This window comes from Taeniopygia guttata, chromosome Z (genome assembly GCF_048771995.1).
Source record: "Taeniopygia guttata chromosome Z, bTaeGut7.mat, whole genome shotgun sequence".
Classification (NCBI taxonomy): Eukaryota; Metazoa; Chordata; class Aves; order Passeriformes; family Estrildidae; genus Taeniopygia; species Taeniopygia guttata.
Genome location: NC_133063.1, coordinates 31,306,914 through 31,326,415, shown reverse-complemented (window position 1 = coordinate 31,326,415; position 19,502 = coordinate 31,306,914). Strand labels below are relative to the sequence as shown.

At 42.7% G+C, this 19,502-nt stretch overlaps 1 protein-coding gene across 11 annotated transcripts in view; it reads right to left on the bottom strand.

Moving 5' to 3' along the window:
• Positions 1–19,071, bottom strand: part of SEMA6A (semaphorin 6A) — a 129,761-nt gene extending 110,690 nt beyond the window's left edge. For 4 of the 11 annotated variants that reach the window (XM_032744535.3, XM_032744536.3, XM_030258982.4 and 1 more), the window contains exon 1: positions 18,409–19,069. The gene's annotated coding sequence lies outside the window, so the exon portion shown is untranslated. Of the gene's footprint in view, positions 1–14,188; positions 14,253–16,561; positions 16,756–17,072; positions 17,199–18,408 lie in introns of those variants that run through there. The other 7 variants (XM_012577819.5, XM_030258981.4, XM_030258983.4 and 4 more) reach the window with 5 other exon arrangements.
• Between the last annotated feature and the right edge of the window lie 431 nt (positions 19,072–19,502).

Genomic DNA, 19,502 nt, shown 5'->3' with positions numbered 1-19,502 from the left:
AAACAGTATTTCACAAACTATTTCAATGTTTATAAAAAAATAATACAAACTCAGCAATTGCTTACCGTATCTTTTCCCTCAAGGCCACCCTGAAATCCTAAACAAGTCAAAAGGGCCATAATGAGAATAAATATCAAAGACACTGCCAAATATTCCTTTCTATTTAATTAGTAGACCAGCTCATTAGCAGAAGAGCTGTATTGGAGGGTTTGCCTGCAGCCTTTGCTGACATCAAGGACTGCAGAGAAGTAGGTTGCAGTCACACATGCAGAAAGCCAGCCAGTGCTGGCAGCAACAGCAGTACATGACAGAGCTGGGGACAGGGATGGTTGTCTTCTAATGCAGGTGTAACTCTGCAGCACACTGCGACAAGAAGTGAGATTTAGCATCTTTGGGGGACACCCAAGCAATGGATCAGCAGCACAGAGCACAGGCGGCAGAGCACATCCCTGCCCCACCAGCTGGGAACATTTTCTGTGTGCAGGAGGAATGGGTGGGAAAGACAGCCCTGGCCTACAGCGTGTGGATGCTGACTTGTCCCACAGAGCACCACAGGGTGTCTAAACCAACACAGTCACGAGTGGTAAGAAACCACTACCATCAGAAAACACATGCAATACCCGTGTGTGTAGGAGGGGATGATTGTTTGCACCAAGTCTGTGCAGTAGAAGGGAATAGCTCAGCAGACTGCTTCTGGGTCACACAGCATGTCACTGAGCAGCACCATTTATTACTTGGTTAGATTTTAGTACTTGCTCAACACAAAGGAGCTAATACTCACAGAGTGCTCCAGGAACTGAAAAGACTATTTGTCTGAACTAAAGGCAGTTAATTGCAGCCTCTCCAAGAAGGAGTGTGTCCACAGTATTGCTGGGTTGTTGTTGAGGATATCTTAGCTTAAAATACCAACAAAATCTTCATGTACAATAATTTGAGGATTTCTTCAACCCTTTTCTATTGAGAAAATAAAATTCGGGGTACTTATGTAGTCACAGCTGTTACTAATCAAATTTATTTAAGAGAGTAACGTGAAACAGCATGTTTGTGCAAGTTCATAATCACAGCAGAATTAAATCATTTTTACAGAGCATTTATTTGAAACGTTCTGTACACAAACTTTGAATATGTCAGAGAATATTTCCCTTGCAGATTAGCTTTGATTTCATTCCTAGAAACCACTATAAAAATCCTGCTCACTTGCAGTAGGGTTCTTTATTTATGCTCAGTTTTAGTTTTAAGACCTGTGACAAACACCAGATTGGTCACGTTTGTCATGACACAGGCCGAGTCACTACACATCCTGCCCTGCCTCCTAGTACTACCCTGCCTGTATAACACACTCCTGGCTCCCTCTGGAGTGGCCTGCTCAGCAGGTTTCCCCTCTCTAGGCATCCATGTCAGGAGCTGGAAAAGATGCTTTGAACTTCACATGGCTCCTGGCACATCTGCAGTTCCAGCCACAGTGCCACAGTCACTTCTTAAAATGATGATCCTTGCATCGATGTTACTCTTCCTGCACTGCAAAGATCAGCCCTGTACTGGTTGTCTGTACAAAGACAAGTCCTCCTCATCTTAGCAAGAATTTTGGATCTTGCAGAGACCTGGAGGCTGTCTACTTCCAGAGTCACCACAAATCCTTTCCCTTCCCCACCCACAAATCCTCTCTTTTAAAAAACACATGCTGCTGATTTTTTTTAAAAAGTACAACATTCCAAAATCTAACTTTTAGGACTTTTAATGCCTGTGTTCATCAGCCTTTTTCTTCTCCAATAAGTCTACCAACTATTTTCCTGAAAAGAGCCTGGTGCAGGGATTTTTAAAGGCAGCTTTACCAGACAGTGGAAACTGGCCAAAAGCCATGAACTTTTTCCAGGCAGCTGACCAGCCAGCTGCAACGGGTGATGCCAATGCCCTTTCCCCATGGCTGAAACATGTCAACTCACCACAGGCCTGGCAAGAAGATCACACAGCCCATTAGCAACTTCCCTTGAAAGACACAAATTGTAAAGCCTCCTTCCATCTCTTTGCCCAAGCTTTAGTACAACTAAATTGCTTACTGTCTTTGTTTTTAATGTCTATCTTTGTATTCCTATGTGTCAACCATTTTTCCCCCACAGAAAAAAAAAACCCACTTCTTCAAGTCAATCTCTCAAAATCCTTGGCAATGATGGAAACCTTCTTTACCAATAGCTTGTGAGAGAACTTAGAGTCTCGTGAGATTTCTGAGGGCAAGGAGAAACATGTGGGGATGGAGAAGAATCACATCCGGACATTTTTCCTCCCCCACCTACAAAATTCAATGTGAAGGGTAGAGAAATCAGGCAGAGAGACAAATGATGTCGCTTCATCTTCTGTGTGCCATCTGTTTTTTCCACTCCAAGCTTCCTATACACTTTTGATAGTGACAGCTCATCAGAAAGGAGTAATCCCATGGCAAACGCTGTTTTGTAAGGCAGAGAGCATTTTCATCCTGCCCTCGTCTCCTCTGGCACTTCAGCTGTCCCCCTGTACCAGTCTGGCTGTATACCTACACCTACTCCCTTAATCGATCTCTTTTGAGAAATCTTCCACTTCTCAGCTTTGCCTTTACAACTACTTTCCTTGCCTCCTATAACCATTTTTTCCTTAAAAATTACTCAAACATCTGTGTTTGTCCCATCACTCGTGGGGAAGCTGGGAGTTAGCAAGAGTAGTATGGTAATACAGCTGCATCCACTCATAATTTCAAGACTTTTGGGTTTCTTGTTGACTTCGTCTTTATGTTATTTTTTCAAAGATAATGATTTTGAGAGATTACATATAACAAAAACACTGATATGACTCCATAAATTTACCTTCAATTTAGTTCACTGGAAGCATCTGTCAGAAACAACTTTCTCATTATTAAAATACTTTGACTGAATATTCAGTCAAAAAAAAAAAGTGGTCAAGTTAGAGTGACACCTCAACTGGGACCATCTTAGTGGTTTTACTATGGAGGAAAAAAATAAATCTGCAAATTATTCATTGCTTACAATCTCTCTTGCAAGCTCACAGAGCGAGCGTTAACCTGACATATAAACTTTTACAAATATTATTAGCACTTCAAAGACACCACAAATGTTGAAGTAGATAAATTCTCTATTACTTATTCTCCTCTGATATATCCTTAAGCAGGACAACACAGCTTGTCATCTTTTGCCTGCTGAGTTAAGGCTGAGAATATGCATTAGGTATGATGTATTCAGTTCAAGGAAAGGACTTCATTTGAACTGATAAAAAGTGAGAATTTTTCCTGCAGTTAAGGTAGACATCTTGTCCTTAATTTTCCATTTAGACCTGTAGGTTCCAGAAATAAGTTCCATCTTTTTTTATATCTCACAGTATAAGGTAAAGTTGCAAAGGTGTTTTAAGCAGGGAATGTTGGCAGTGATTTGAAGATGTCCTGGTGTTTTCTAAGTCTACAACCCTGACTCTGTTTCACGCAGTTTCACCTGTTGGATGTTGATGGAAATACTCTGTATACTCTTGGGAGATCAGTTTCCATCATGAGTCTGTTATAAAATTTCACAAACAACCCCACTTACTTCTCAAAACAGAATCAGCCTAACTAGTTACTAAGAGCCACCTTGTCAGTCAGTGGTGCTTGTGTTTCATTCTAGCTGGTTTCATCACATTGTTGCAGAAAGCACTTTTCCTTGTCTAAATCAGCAAGACCCAAGCTCTGTAGGCAGTGTGTTGCCTACAAAGCCAGGACTGTTGATGCACCACTCTCAGAAGGATGACTTGTGCTACAATACATTCTTCATCAGTTGTTTGCTGTCCCCAAAATCCAGTGCACTCTCCAACCTCCCTACTTTCCAGGCTATTCAGTGAATATTTAGATGGTCTTGGGGCAGACAGTGTGAGTCTGAGGTTTGTACTGAGAGGAACTGGCTCCCGGACTTGACTTCTTCAGACCTGAAGTTATGAACCTGCACAAAGTAGAGATCTAAATAAACAAATGCAAAGTTTGGTTTACCATCAGGCCTATTGACATTTTAGTCATGACACATTGAAACAAGAAAATCTTGCTCTTTTTTTTTTTTTTTTTTTTTTCAGGTGAGACCTGATCAGATGAGACTGAAGAACTAAGAGTTTTCTTTATTAACACAATGCCTTCCTTCTACACACAATGTCAACAACTTTTTACTCAAGGCTCTGCCTAAAAACACCTGTGGGCTTGCAAATCCAAGACTTGATGTGTGAGTTAAGCGGTGTGAACTCAGGTCAGGAGCAAGCATCTGTCCATGGAGCAATTGCACGGTGCAAGTACAAACATGCCGCATTTCAGAAAGGTCTTCCCCAGATACAAATCCATAGTAACCTGGCAAAATGGATCTAGGTAGGGACACAACACAAACAGGCTTAAAGCCAGAAGAAGCCTAAAATCAATGCGTGTAACCAGAGGCATCTTGATCAGCCAGCTGTGTCCTTCTGCTGATTCATCAGCCTGTGGGGACCTGAAGAAATCAGCAGGACTGGGAGCAAAGTTAGTCCAAACACAAAACCTTTTCCATATGTATTTTTCTATAGTAAAAAAACAACCAACCAACCAAATAAACAAACAAAACCCCAGAACATGCTAACCTCTGCAAGTCCTTTTTATCAAGACTTGAACACCTGGGCTTGAGTCCTTAATGCATAAGTAACTCTTGGATGTCTAAATGAAAAACCTTCCAAAATCCATCTTTTTATCCTCCCTGGATCCATAATGACTATTGTAAAGAAAATGAAGACTGAAAGGTGTTATGTCTCAAGGAAGATGCAAATGAAATGATTTGAAATAACCCCTGAGTTCACATGGGACTGATATGAGGTAAAATTTCTTATATAAATGCACAATATTTCTCAATAAATTAATAATAATAAAAGATCAATTGAACAATTGAAAGTTAAAGCTACCTTTGCTTTGTGGATCAAGCCTGTTTTTAGCTGTTTTTTAAAAATAATTAAAATTTTTTAAAAAGAATTACTTGAATTACCATTTCTTTATTTTATTTCTTAACACTGTAACAACATACAGCTGCTGCAGTCTATTTTTCTGCATCTTGCAAAAACTTCAGATAATTCTGGAAACTCTTTAAACATGAGAGAGTATTTAAATAGTCTTTTGAGCTACAGAAAATATACTTCATATGAGCAAGGGGATGTGGTAGAATTACTGCCAGAAACTATTAAATGGCTTGCAGCAATATCTATGCTTCTGTTTGAAGAGGAGGAAAAACAATATTTGAAGAGCATGAAATATCTCTCCTCTCCTCTCCTCTCCTCTCCTCTCCTCTCCTCTCCTCTCCTCTCCTCTCCTCTCCTCTCCTCTCCTCTCCTCTCCTCTCCTCTCCTCTCCTCTCCTCTCCTCTCCTCTCCTCTCCTCTCCTCTCCTCTCCTCTCCTCTCCTCTCCTCTCCTCTCCTCTCCTCTCCTCTCCTCTCCTCTCCTCTCCTCTCCTCTCCTCTCCTCTCCTCTCCTCTCCTCTCCTCTCCTCTCCTCTCCTCTCCTCTCCTCTCCTCTCCTCTCCTCTCCTCTCCTCTCCTCTCCTCTCCTCTCGCTGTGCTTTCAGCATCCCTGCCCTATGAGTATTGAACAATAAGCCACTAAGAAAAAAGAAGCTTGAGATAAAGAAAGTGAATGTTAATCTGGGACACCATTTTGCTAATAAGCACGGCCCTTGTTTCTGCTCAGTGCAAATTGTAGTATTCTGTGTTCAATTGGTTGCATTTGTTTGAGCGTCTTATCTATCCTGTAGGGCTGAGCCAAACGGCACACCCACTGAAACCAAACATGAATTTATTTTCTGTAAAAGCGGGGCTGAGACATGAAAGCTGTGAAAGAATCTTGTTAGCAATTCTCTGTGTAGGCAGCATGTTTCACTTTAATCATATACATTACAGCCTCTACCCATCTCTTCAGATTCACTGCTAGAGCTTTTTTGCACATCAGTTTGGCTAACCCACTTTCTGATGTTCCTGCCTCTGTGTGAGATGAAAACTATTCTGCTTTTTACGCTGCAAACGAAGCAGCAAGGCTAGGCAGCACACCGTACAGGCAGGCAGAGGCAAGGCGAGCGCCTCTGAGGAGCGCGGCCGGTGCCGCCGCTCGCTGCCGGTGCCGCCGCGCGTTTTGCGCCGCCCGCCCGCGCTGCCCCCGCGGCGCCTGCACGGAGCTGCTCAGACACAAGAGGGCAGGCGGCATGCGGAGGAGAGCGCGGCCAACTTCGAGAATTAGACAAGCGCTTCTCACGTTCAGCGTAACAATGTATGTGACCAAGCTCTTCGCCGGTTCCTCCAGCCATTACCCTATTAGTTACAGCTGTGCCCCTGCATTAAAAACTGTATCAAAAAAGGGAATGTTATTGTTCTCTTGAAATCTGTAGCAATTTATAAGGCCACTCTGTAACAGGAAGAAAAGTTACTGTGCCTCCTTCCAAGATTTGACGAGAAGTCTAATGAAAATGCGACATATTCTCTGTCAGTGTATTCCACCCGCTGGAATATTTCAGGATCTCCCCACCCTAAATGCATTTCGGTAAATGTGTTGTGTTCATTCTTACACAACCCTGCTATTTAAATGTGGGTAGTTGTTAGAGCAGGCTGTCATACAATGACTATCTAGAAGCAGGCAGTGCAGCAGCAAAGTAGCACACCAGCCCCCCTACTAACATGTTCTCTGGTTTACTGTTGAAAAATTTCCAGTACTTGGATCTTTGAAGCTAAAATACTAATTCAATTTACAGATCCATTGCTGTCCCATGACTTCTTGATTGTTTTGATACTCTTATTTATTGTTATTGGTATTTTGAGCTTGTGACTTAAGTTCCTAAAAAAAAATCAGCAATTAATAACTCCTAATAAAGTCAGCAATGTCTATGCCACCAATACGAACATGTCAGAGGTTAGCTCTTCTAGACAAACTCCATGCCTAGTAAATAAACATGGAGATGCAATCTGAAGCGAAACTCTACCCTCAATTTTCTGTTTGATGCTAACAGATCAAAAGTTAGATCTTGCTAACCTGTATTTTTTCTTGTCTCCATCCAGCTCCTCTTAATTTATACATATAAACAATGTAATTGGTTCTGATGACATGTCCATATAAACTCAGGGCACTTTGAATAGATAGTTGGATATTTGAGCCTGACACAAAGGAGGATGTGAGGAGTAGTGCTTCTAAAAAATGCAGTGGTTAAGCATCCGTGTAATTGTTCCAGGATTTGAAAAGTTCTTGAAGTTCTTTGGCTGTGACAACAATGAATTCTTTTATCTGCTTCAATCTAAAAGAGATTACTGACCATTTGTGAGAAAAAAAATTAAAGGTCTAATGAATTGATTTTCTATCGAAAATAATTCAATGAAAGTGTTCTTACAGATCACTTCAGACATCAGCAGGCATGATATAGTCTACATTTTCCATCCCTTTGCAGAACATCAACAGCATTTAGTCATATCAACATGTTATCAGGAAGGACCTGGCTGAATTGCCTCTCTCACATAAACAAGACTTGAGTTGCGTGTTATTTCTTTGAGGTTTTTTGTGGGTCTTTTTGTTTGGTTTGGGTTTTTTGGGTTTTTTTTCTGTTTTTGGTGTTTTTTTGTTTTGTTTTGGTTTTTGTTTTTTTTTTTTTTTTGGCAAATGATGCTATCGCCAGGATTTCAGCTACACAAGAGAGATTATGACAAAGACTAACACAAACAAAAAGTTACCAATGTAAAAGGCACACACTGAAAAGGAAATAAAATTTATGCATCAGAGAACTTACTCTATTCCACGAGTTGCCTTATATTATCAAAGTTTTTCTCTGTCACTTTTACACATGTATGTACACTCTTAATGTTTTGACAAATCAAAACAGCATTTTTCTCACAAGCATACAGTCACCAGCCTTTATCTCACACCTTGAGGCTGTTAGCTTGATGTTGGATAAATTTGCCTTTTGGACTATATGTGTTGTTGAATGAGAACAGGATCTCTCTCTCTCTTTTTTTTTTTTTTTTTTTTTTTTATCTTGGGAAAGGAAGTGCTCTGGCAGCATGTCTATGTCTTACACATAGAACAGGATAAAGCAAAAAAGAAGACACCACCCTGAAATATACGCATCTCATGATATAATTAATCAGTTTCTGAACATGATGAACTTCCCTAAAGCAGAATTAAAAGGAAACACCTTGCAGATAATAATGAAAAAGTGTAGTAGCTCATGCAAAAATATTTCCTTTTCCCAGAGCAGATCTTTGAGGATTTAGTTCTTCGTTTCCTTTTAAAGAGAAACAAATTCCTATTCCAAGTCAAGAATAATTTCACTGGGTGAAAGAAAAAAAGCTTTCTAAAGTATCACTACTTTAAAGTTTGTCTTCTTACTTCTCCACAAAACCTCACATACATTTCTACTTAAATTTCTTCCCAACCCAACCAAAACCCAAAACAAAAATTCTGAACAACATATTTCTAGAAAACAAAGTTCGACTGCAGGGACACAGTTCTTACATGAGTTGTTACAAAATCATAGTAATATAACAGAGTATAGGACATTTTTAAATTCTGATTTAATATGGTTTGGATCAGTAAGTTGTAATTGCAAAAGCTGTGCATTTGTAATTGGTGAATACAAATTATTCAGAAGTGGAATGGGTTGAGTGCCATTAGAAGTTTATACACATAGTACCAAATTTTGTTCATACAGAAAATTAAATTCAGAAGCTGATTTTAATACACGATGCCCTTCTTTCATTAGAGAGCTCTGATGAAAAGCCAGTAATATAAAGACTATGACCCGAAGTTCAAGATTGCAGCTGAACAGCCTCTAATCCTCTCTATATGATTAAAAAAGGCATTTTTGACTCAAATATGAGGCTGCATTTAGCCATGCTCATGGCGTGAAGTACCACTCAAGAGAGATAATCCTGAGGGACTCTTGCCCAAAGGCAACAGACACCAGGCTGTGCCCCACATGTGGAGCATCTGTCAGAAAAGGCGTGTCATCCCTTCCTTTTCCTTGCCGTGGTGCTTTGGGACAGGATTCCCACACAAACCCAGGCATGCAGGCCAGAGCTCCAGCTGCCCTCCAACCATTCTTCACCATCCACCTGCTCCAAAGGACCGGTGGGATGGGCGTGCTCCCCCTGCACCCCCTACCAGCTGCAGGCACTGGGGAGCTTTGAGGCTGAACGGGGCACAGTCCTTCTCTCCTCTGCTTGCTCATAAGCATACAGCCCAAGACAAGCATCAACCTTCCAGGAACATTCCGGTAGTAAGATGCTATTGAGCATATATGAGATTTGCAAAGCAAATGCTGTGACATTGCTTAAAAGACACAATTATTTTCACAGAAATTATTGCTTTCTTTTCTCAATAAGATTAGTATAGTTGATACTAAAATTCAGCTATTTGGGGATGCAGAAGAACATTTATTATCAACCATAAGTAAACTAAAAAAAATACTCCCAGGGAAGTGGCTGAGTCACCAACTCATGTATTTAAAAGATACATAGAGTTTTATGAAAGATGTGTAGATACAGGCTTTAGGTACACGGTTTAGTGGTGGACTCAGCAGTGTTAGATTAAGGGTTGGACTTCATGATCTTCATGGACCTTTCCTACCTAAATCATTCTGTAGTTTTATACTGAACTCTAAACAGCATAAGGGCTTGTTGATAGGTGCTGAGTTGAAATACATTTTTACCCTCCAATAGGAACCAGACTGGCTCTTTATACTGAGTATTGACTTACCACTCACTTTTCCTTCTTGGAGGCAAAAAAACCTATAGCAAGCAAACAAACAAAAACAACCAACCAACCAAAAAAAAAAAACCCACCAGTGTAAAAAAAGGTACAAATGTTCCTTACAGAACTGCTTAAATTAATTTCTATGCAGGGGGATCCTATACCTAACCTGAAAATAAATACAATACATTCTGAGGAAAAAAAATCACAGCGGAATTTGTACCTCTACAGCTTTTGACCCAAGATATTTCCTCACTGTTACAATATTCTTACTCCATCACTACCTCCCTTCCAAATGGAAATACAAAATGATGGAGGCATATTATACTGTCAGTCTAATAGACACATACACATTCTGAGTTTACCAGAAAAAAGACTAGGATTAATTTTGCACAAAATATGTGTATAAAACACAGATCCAGAAGATTGTAAACCAGAAAATTCCATATTATGTGAAAGTATAAAATTACAAATACAGATTTTTGTGCATCTACCAACAAATGAAACTGTAAAATTCATGTCAAATTTTTAGACTTAATTTGTTCAATTTGTAGGGCTTCTGAGGTTTACATATAACACGTACATGTTCTCAATCTGCTTGTTGATCTCATTTGAAAAATTAACAAGATTGGGTTGTAAAGTCCCAAGCTGAAGATTTATAACTAATCTTTGAGGGCAAACTAACCATATGAAAGCATAAACATTGCTGTTTTCCTGATTAATTCAAATTATACTGAATTCTTTAATCTCAACTGTACATAGTTTTAAGATTATACTTGGATTTGATTAGTCAAGACTGGTTTTTCTGTAGTTGTAAACAGAAGATACTTAGCAAGGGTCTCTGTGCTAGCCTCAAATTGCTCCATTAGAACTGGAGAGACATCACATCATTCTAGAGACACTAAAATGCAGAAGAATTGGGATTTAAATATCTGGTCAAACATGTGGCTTACTATTGATCATACAGAAGTGACGCAGATTTTTTTTCTGAATGGGAAAATAAAAAGGAAACTACTATTTGCTTACTGGAATATGTTTTTGTATAATTTTATATTATGCATAACAGAGAAGTCAGTTGATAGTGAGCACTACATTACCAAGTCAATCTTTCAGCTACTTTTCTGTTAGACATATTTACCACTTTACCATTTTTCTCTTTCATCAAAAACCCTATTTCTAACATCTCACAGCTCTCTTTTCTCAATGTATGTATGTTTTAATGCTGAGTTTATGAACAAATATTGAAAAAACACTGAAAAAATACTGCCAGTGCCAAAACAGAGCTGAAAGAGCTTTAGTTCTATCTGAAAAAAGTTAATTTCCTTTTTTCTACATGGCAATTCAAGCTGTTCTACAGCTAACAAAAAGATATTTCTTGTCTTATTCAATTTAAAATAGCAACAAACATTAACTCAGTTTTAAACGTGGTATCATACTGTATGTAGCTAGGTTAAAAGGGAATGTAAAACAAATTACCTGGATTGCTTAGGAAACCTTAAATGCCCTAATTTACCCAACCATTTATCAGAAAAACTAATTAAAAGCCTTTTTTGTTCTTGCAATGGATAAAGGTAGCCATTAGTCTCTGAAGTGTATGATTTTACCAGCAAGACAGAACAAAAAGCAAATCTCAGGAGCAAATATCAGCTGGACATTCACATAACAAGGTCCAGAGAGACATATCCAGAAGTTTCCGCTTTTAATCCAACTCTGAATAATGTTGGATGCTGTTCTCTTGATCCTTCAGAGCACTTCTACTGCCAAAATAACTGCAAGGCTTGCAAGTCCGAATGTATCGTAAGCCTTTCCCAAGGCACCCCAACACTATCTGAGGCACTGAAACTATGGCAACAGAATAAGAAAGCAGCTTCCATGATTAATAGATGAAAATCCCAGTGATAGTGCCTCGCTAGGCCATAATTCAGGAACGCAGGAAGAATTAGCATAGAATCCATCTCAATCTACCAATAAAAATTAGATTTTGATAGGCATCAACAAAACCAGATTTTTTTTTCTGCAGAAAAAAAGAAAAAAACACAAAAAACCCAAACAAAAAAACCCTATGGAACTATAAACTGTTCAAAATCTCATTAACATTTCAATGAACGGCTGCCTCAAGAGCAAGTAATGGATAAATGTTAATGAGCAACAGTGAAGAAAGCAACATATGAAATCTTTTATTCACGTATAAAAGCCATATGAAGAATACTCATATAGAACATCTAAGTGAAACTGAGAAGCCATAGATAGCAAAGTAGAAATAATGTTTGGTGCAGTAAAGAGTATAGTTGGATGCAGTTTTTCCCATTGTGTTGGTAATTCCTATGGGAGAGTATTTTTTCCATCTGCTGAATTGGAACGCCTGAGCATACCTATTATATACTCTACACATTCTCATTGTTAGAAGGTCCCTGAGTCTATCAGGATCATTACAAAATCAGTGACAGTTAGGAATACCTTTCTTTTTAAGCACATAAGGAAACTTCTGCTATTATTGCCAGTAAAAGTACTAGTAGGTTAGTCTTCATCCAACTAGATATTCTCAGACTGACATGGAAGGTCATAACAAAACCAGTGGTTACAGAGATCATAAAAACATAGGAATGTTTTTTTTTGTTGTTTTTTTTTGCCTGCTTCCTGGAAAGGCTGTAATGCTGCAGTCAAGGCATGGCTCTACCTGGGAAGGACGAGGGAGATGATCCCAAAGGCTTCCCATCCTGAGGACAGGGCCAATGTTGCTCTGTCAGAGAGATGCAGCAATGCTGTGCACCTGCCCCCAGAAACTCTTTCACTTCAGAACTGCAGGCATATTACAAAAGTGTACTGCTGTGGAAAGTTTCTCAGCAGCAGTTTTGTCAGTAGCTAAAAAGAAAAAAAAAAAAAAAGAAAAAAAAAAACCAAAACAAACTAAAAACCTGCCACTAACAAAAATGGCACAGAGTAGTCCATGATACGTGAATTTTGTGTTATATAAATACTTTACATGAAAGTGCCTATTATTAACAATATTTTTAAAGGAAAGGTCATCACTGAATGTAGTGAATTACCATATGTCTTCACTCTTGAGATACAGCAACTGGCAGTTCTGTTAATAGCTGGTTTAGCTACTTTATCTTACATCTCTATTTCAATCACTAAAGAAACACTCTGGGGCTTGGGGAAAAACTTCTTTCATACAAAAATGACTCTGTATTCACATCAAGCATTATTACAACCCTCCTTTGGGCTGATAAATAACAACACTTCTATACTAGGAAAGACTTCATGAGATTTTGCAGCAAATTACAAGAAAATTCATCCAGGGTTTTTATCATCTTCGTCCTTTTCTGAAAGCTGGCTTTCATTGTTGCTCGGCTTTTTCTTTGCTTGTTTATTGTGTTTTTTTAAGTGAATTCTACTTTTTTTAAATTAAACAATAGCCAGAGTTAAACTTCAGATTTCAGAGGGCATGTTGATCTGGTGCATGAAAGCTGAGAACATTATTATTTTCTTGGGGGAAATCCCCTTCCCTATTTCCATCATTAGCAGACTTTACAAGAAATTACAAAAGCTGCAAATATTTCTATGTATGCCTGTCCTTCAAAGAGCCCCTCCTAAGATTTCCAGAAGTCCCTAATTTTGTACTCATTTTCTATTTTTTTCTCTCCCTTCATTCCCATACCACATTAATTCTGAATCCTTCCACATGTTCCAGAGGCTAGGACAAAATAAGTAAATGAGAGGCTTGGGAACTCCACAAGACATACAGGAGCTGCAATACTTAAAATTATAACACAGTAGGTGGCACTCTTCCCTTTAAAACCTAAAGCTATGCCTTGGGCATGTGCTGCCATATTGACATGTTGCAGTCAAGACCCAAAACCCAAAACAACCCTCACCACGGATAGTTAGAGATCTCTTAACACTGCAGAAACATAAACACTCAATTATTTCCATGGCCATGGTAACATAGAACATAAAGAAAATAGAGGCATACAAACTCTGCTCTGCCAGGTTTGCACTTGAACTGGAGTAGTCCACTTTTACCATCACAGATCTTATGCACATTTAACCCTTACTAAGTTCCTTACTTAGAAAACTAGTGCAACAGCCCAAAACCAAAAAAATTCCTTAGAGATCTGCCAGGCTCAGGTCCAGGCTTTTCTCCAGCTGATTACTTCTGCGTTAGAACACTGTTCATAGTTACTGTATATAGTTGATCAGTAGTCGGTCTCTGCTATTGACTTTATCTTGCTGTCAAAATGTCTCATCCACCTAAGAATAATCCTGATACACAGAATTTATGAACATAAAATGCTCAAATGGTTGCCAGCAAAAAGCACTGCTTATCACTCTTTTCTGTTGCTCTGTTAAACAAAGGTTGTCACAATTTGTTGGATGTGACTTGCTCCATGACACACAGGTCTAGGTCTGACTAATAACATTAAGGATCAGTCCAGACCAAATGTACTCACAGGATAGCTTCAGGTCCTTAGCAAGTATTGACTCCCAGCAGAGAACAGTATTTTCAGTTTGGAGCTTAAACACAAAAAAAAAAAAAAAAAAAAAAAAAAAAAAAAGTCCATATTTAAGTAATACTTCAGCAACTGCGTTTTCTCTTAGAAAACTGCTCTGACAGACAAGGCTTTCCTGGGTCAGCAAAGCTTACTTGGGTGAATGAGACTGCAAAAGGTGAGAGCTAAAGATTTACTTCATCAATAAATGAATAGTAGCAGGTCAAATACTGCAGCATCTGTATCAAATTAGGATAGTGAAAACTTCTGGTTTTGAACAGTTCAACTTCTCTAGCATATGCTGGATCTAATATAATTTAAATGTTGTTTTCCAGAATTTCAGGATTTGTTTGTGCTCGGCATTGTGCTACAGAATGGGAATCAGGTACTATACACCAAACATTTGTTTCAGTAGTAAAACAATGAAAGTATAACAATGAGAGTATAACAATGACATCTCGCAAAGAAGCTAGATGTGAGACATGTATTAGCTCAGGTCAATTTAATCCTAAAACATTTTATGTCTCCCCTGCTGTAAACCATGTGAGCTCCTTTCATGTGTATTTATGTATGGCTCTTCGAAACAAGATGACAAATTTCCCCTTCCCTTCACAAAACATGCACAAGCAAGTTCACAATCACCTACTTCCTTTCTAATGCAAACAGTTGTAGTCTGGATTTTTCACAGGTCATTAATTTGATCTCAATCCTTCCCTTTTTCTCTTTTTTTTAAATTCCTTTCAAAAATTTAATTAAGGCAACTCGACATTCTTAGCTTGATCCACCTCCTTCTTCAGTCTTAACACGGTATCTGCAATCTTCTATTTACAAACAAAGAAGAGACTATGGCTAATATTCACTTTCATCCTCAAGCAGCTAGAAATGCTAACTAGATGTCATACATATCAGTGCCCAATTATTTTTGGTTCAAGTAATATGAGTTCAGTTGATAAGTCTGGTTTGCCTTTAAGCAAGAATATACAGTTTTCAAGTAAACTAATTGAGAACACACAGAACATCTGTGACTGCCTAGTTTGTAGTCCCTGAAAGCATTCACCTGTGCTTCAAGCCTTTCGTGCCTAGTACATGAAAAGCAAATGTTGCAAATATACATTACAGTATTACTTACTGTTTTAAATTTTATTTAGCATTTAGGGAGAAATTTCATCTGGGCATGCTGCTCCTGAGCTAAGCTTCCATGAATGCCAAGGATTGTCTCCAGTGAAGAGTGGTGGAGAACAGAAATCAACTTTTTTATGCATATGAAATTATTTGGCTTTAAAGAGAGTTAGTTCTGTCTTGTAACTTATGAGAAGCTACGATATTAAAACCAGGCTCCTATTAGATAAAAGAATACTCTAGAGAGTGAAACACCTTGGCAACTGTACTTCTTTAATAATGACAAGCCTTCCCGACTCTACTGTATCACGTACTTGCTTTCAACCACGTTCAAGGCAATTCCAAGAAAGATTTGTTGGAGCAGACCTGAATTTCGTCACAATACACTAGAATAGTCTCATTATAAAAAAAAAAAAAAAAAAAAAAAAAAAAAAAAGGCTAGCCACAGCAAGATCATTTCTAATATGAAAATATGGCAGAGGAAACCCTGAGCATGATAACAGCTGCATTAATCTTACCATGAGAGAAAGCTACAAAATCTCAATTAATTTTGAGAATTGAATTTTGAATCAAAAGAGCCTGACTGCACTGGATTTTGTCATACTGATGTCAAAGGATTTAATTACCAAGTAAAGATTACTTGGATGAGATTGGTTTACTGGATGACACTTCAATTAAATGAATGTACACCAAAAGCATGAATTAATTGTTGCAAAGACAGTAGGGAAAATCACACATTTAGCTACTGTCTTTGAGGTCAGGTTAGTAATTATATCATTGCTGGATGATACAAAACAATTTAGAAGAATCTATGTAGAATAATAAGCAACTTCGGGCAGCCCTGTGACAGAAAATGGTTGTGGACACATAGCACTTTGTTATTTACAACACTTGCATGCTGGGTGTGCGCCTATAGAAAATGAAGCATTCACCTTGCTTGCAGCACCAGGAATTAGTATCTTTTACAGTTTATCACAGCTAACTAAAACCTTTATGTTTTGCTGATCCATCAGTAAAATAATTTTCTGCAGCAACAGAAACATCCGTGCTGCACAGACGCTGACACAAACGTGCATGTTTATAAACTTCAAAGGCAGCAATTAGCTCGGGAGAGAAACAGGAGAACAAATTATCCCCTGAACAAGCGGCCAAGGCTAGAAAAAGACAGAGCCATTTGCCTAAGGGAAACCCAGCAGTTACTGCCTTGCGACTCACCCAAAGAGTCAGGCAGGACAGAGGCGGTGGCGACAGGCAGAAGGGCATCTCCACTGCAACTGACCGGGCTGCAGCTTAAGCCCCGCTTCCCCCGCCAGCCCTCTATCCGCATGCCGTCCGGTCCACCCCCGGGAACGCCTCCCTCGGACAGCCAGGCAGTCAGGTACGGAGAAAGGGGCGGTGGGACGACCGAGCCCTCGCAAGAAGCAGGTACTTTCCTCACGCGTGATGGAGACCCAAACTTTCCACTGCCCTCCCTGGTGGCGGAGCGAGGGGCGGTGCTGACCCTCGGCCGCCCCAGGGGCTGCCCGAGTCTCCGCCGCCGCCCCCCGTGCCTCGGCGCCGCGTCGCCAGCGCACCGCAGACGGAGGCACAGCCTCCGAAAGCACCCTGCCCTCAGCTGGAAGCCTTCCCTGCCCGTGCAGATAAGGGGACAGGGTGTGTGCGTGCAGGTTGAAATCCCTTCCCTGCTCAGTACTATCCTGTTCCATGCTCAGCATACTTTCCTCACCTCAGCATCATGCTGTCCCCTCCTCGGCATTCCTCCCAACCTCAGCATCCGCGGCAGGAAGGAGCCCCGCTCCCCGTCCCCGCCCGGCGTCCCCGCGCCCCGCCGCCGGCCCCATCGGTCCGCCACGGCGTGGGGCGTTTGCGGGGCGCCGCGTCGCCAGCCTGCAGCCTCTCCTGCAGGGCCAGCCCTGTTACTCGCTATTAAAAAACTTTTCTCTTTTCCACCGTTTCTCCATTTGGCCCAGAGCCCGAGGGCGGAGAGGGGCTGAACGAGCGAGTGCTGGGCGGAGGGACAAGAGTTGCGCTGCCTCGCACGGCTTCCCGCCCGCCGGGCGGACACGGAGGGGTCTGGCCTTGGCCAGCCCGTCTGCCTGCGCTCCACGGCAAAGGAGAAGCGGCTTGGCAGAGCCGCCGGCCCGCGGGGGAAGAGGCTTGAGGCGCCCGGCAGAAAGGGGCGGGGAGCATCCCTACCCCAGAACCAGCCTTCGCGGGGCTGAGGGAGGGCAGCCGGCAGCCCACCTTCACCGGGGCCAGGGCGGAGGGGAAAGCGGCCACTGTCCGTGGGGAGCGGGCGGGAAGGTGAGCCCGCGGCCCCAGCCCGGGATCGCGAACAAAGCCCGCGGCTGCGCCTAGGGCTGCTCCGCGGAAGAAGTTGCCTCGATTCCCGGCCACTTCCCCCAAAAAGCAGCACCAGCCTCGGGGAAAAAAAAAAAAAACCAATAAATAAATATATCGGCCGCAACCCAGCTACACCGCGGGAACAGCAGCGACGGTGGGGTTACGCCTCTACACGGAGCGCACACATAGTTCTTGTAACAAAGACCCCACCACCCAGCCCCACACGATGCCCGGAGGCCCCGGGGTACGCGCCCGGCGGCCTCGGCGGCGGCCCTGGCAGCGGCGTCCCGCGGCCGCCCGGCTCCCCACGGTGCCTGGGCGGGTGTGACCCTTTGCCAATACGGGTTCGGGGATGGGAGGCGAGGAGATCCAGCACAGCGCATGCAAGCCGTGCCAAGGGCTAGAGGAGGGAGGATAACATGTTAAGCAATCGGGAGGGGGGGGGGGCGGGAAAGATGGGGGGCAAATAAAAAAAAGGAAAAAAAGACGAAGCCACGAGATGCCGGGAAAGTGACAACAGCAAGCCCAGCGTATGCACTTGCGGGCGGCTCTCCTCCCTAGGCGCTGCAAACGATGTCGAGACAGAAGGCAGAGGCAGCCTGCCTCAAACCACACACCACCACCCTCGCTCATTCCGAGCCGGCCGGGCGATCCGTGAGCCTCCCCTTGCAAGCAATCCCAAAACATAAGGTAGGGGTACGAACAGGGGGGTACTGTACCTTTTCGGTGCATGTATCTGGGCAGCTAGAGGACAACTAGCTGATGCAGTGTCCCATTTAGTAATCCATTTTAGGGGATCTCTCTGGGAAACTGGAGCCACTCTCTCCTTTGCAATCCTTTGTCATTACTACATGTGTGCTTCCCGGGGGATGGTATATTTAATATTTCTACTTTCTGAATTGAAAACGCAATTTGTTCATTTCCAATGATGGACGAAGAGGTGAGTGATCAGACAGAAGAATAAAAAATGAAAAAAGACAAAAAAAAGGAAAAAAAAAGCGTTAGCAACTCCTCTCCAGACCCAAATTCCACTACGGTTCCACACCAATAAGTCCCCTTCAGTCGAGCCTCGGGAGGAAAGTCATTTCGGGGTCTGCTGGTCCCTCTCTACCAAAAGTGCTCACGGCTGCTTCAGGAAAACTCCGAGGCTGGAAGTACTCGCTGTGCCACGGCAGGGAAGCGTAGTCGCTGCTAACCTCGAGCTGCCGGGCATCGGACAGTGCGCGGCGAGGACGCGGGAGCCGCTGTCTCTCCCTCCTCTCCTCGTCTCCCGTTGCCCGCCCGCGGTCCCCGGGACGCGGCTCCGCCGGCGGAGGCGGAGACAAAGCCCGGACTGGAGCGCGGCGGGCGGGCGGACGGGCGGGCGCGCCCCGCTCCCCGCCCCGCCCCTCCCGCCGCCACGGGCGGGGCACGCGCGCGGCCGCCCCGCCCAGAGGGGGCCGGGCCGGGGGCGGGGCCGCGGCGGCGCCGGGCGAGGCGTGAGGGAGCCTGGGCGAGGCGCGGAGGGGCCGTGCGGTGTTCCTGCGTCCGTCTGGGGCTCGCTGAGCGCCGCGTTGCTGCCAGCGACACCTTGGGGCTGGTGCCGAGCGTCACCGGGCTTACGGCGAGCAGGTGTCTGCGGAGGGGATTCGCCGCCCCACTGCTCTCGCCCTCTTCTCGGAGCTGTCGCCGCCTCCAACCATTACGGTCGTTCCGCGCCTGCAGGGCGCGGAGATGCGGCGAGGGGGGAGGAGACGCCCGTGGCAGCGGCGAGAGCACGGAGTGGGACAGGGGCAGCCGGCTGCAGCCCCCTAAGGACTCGCCGCCTCTCCGC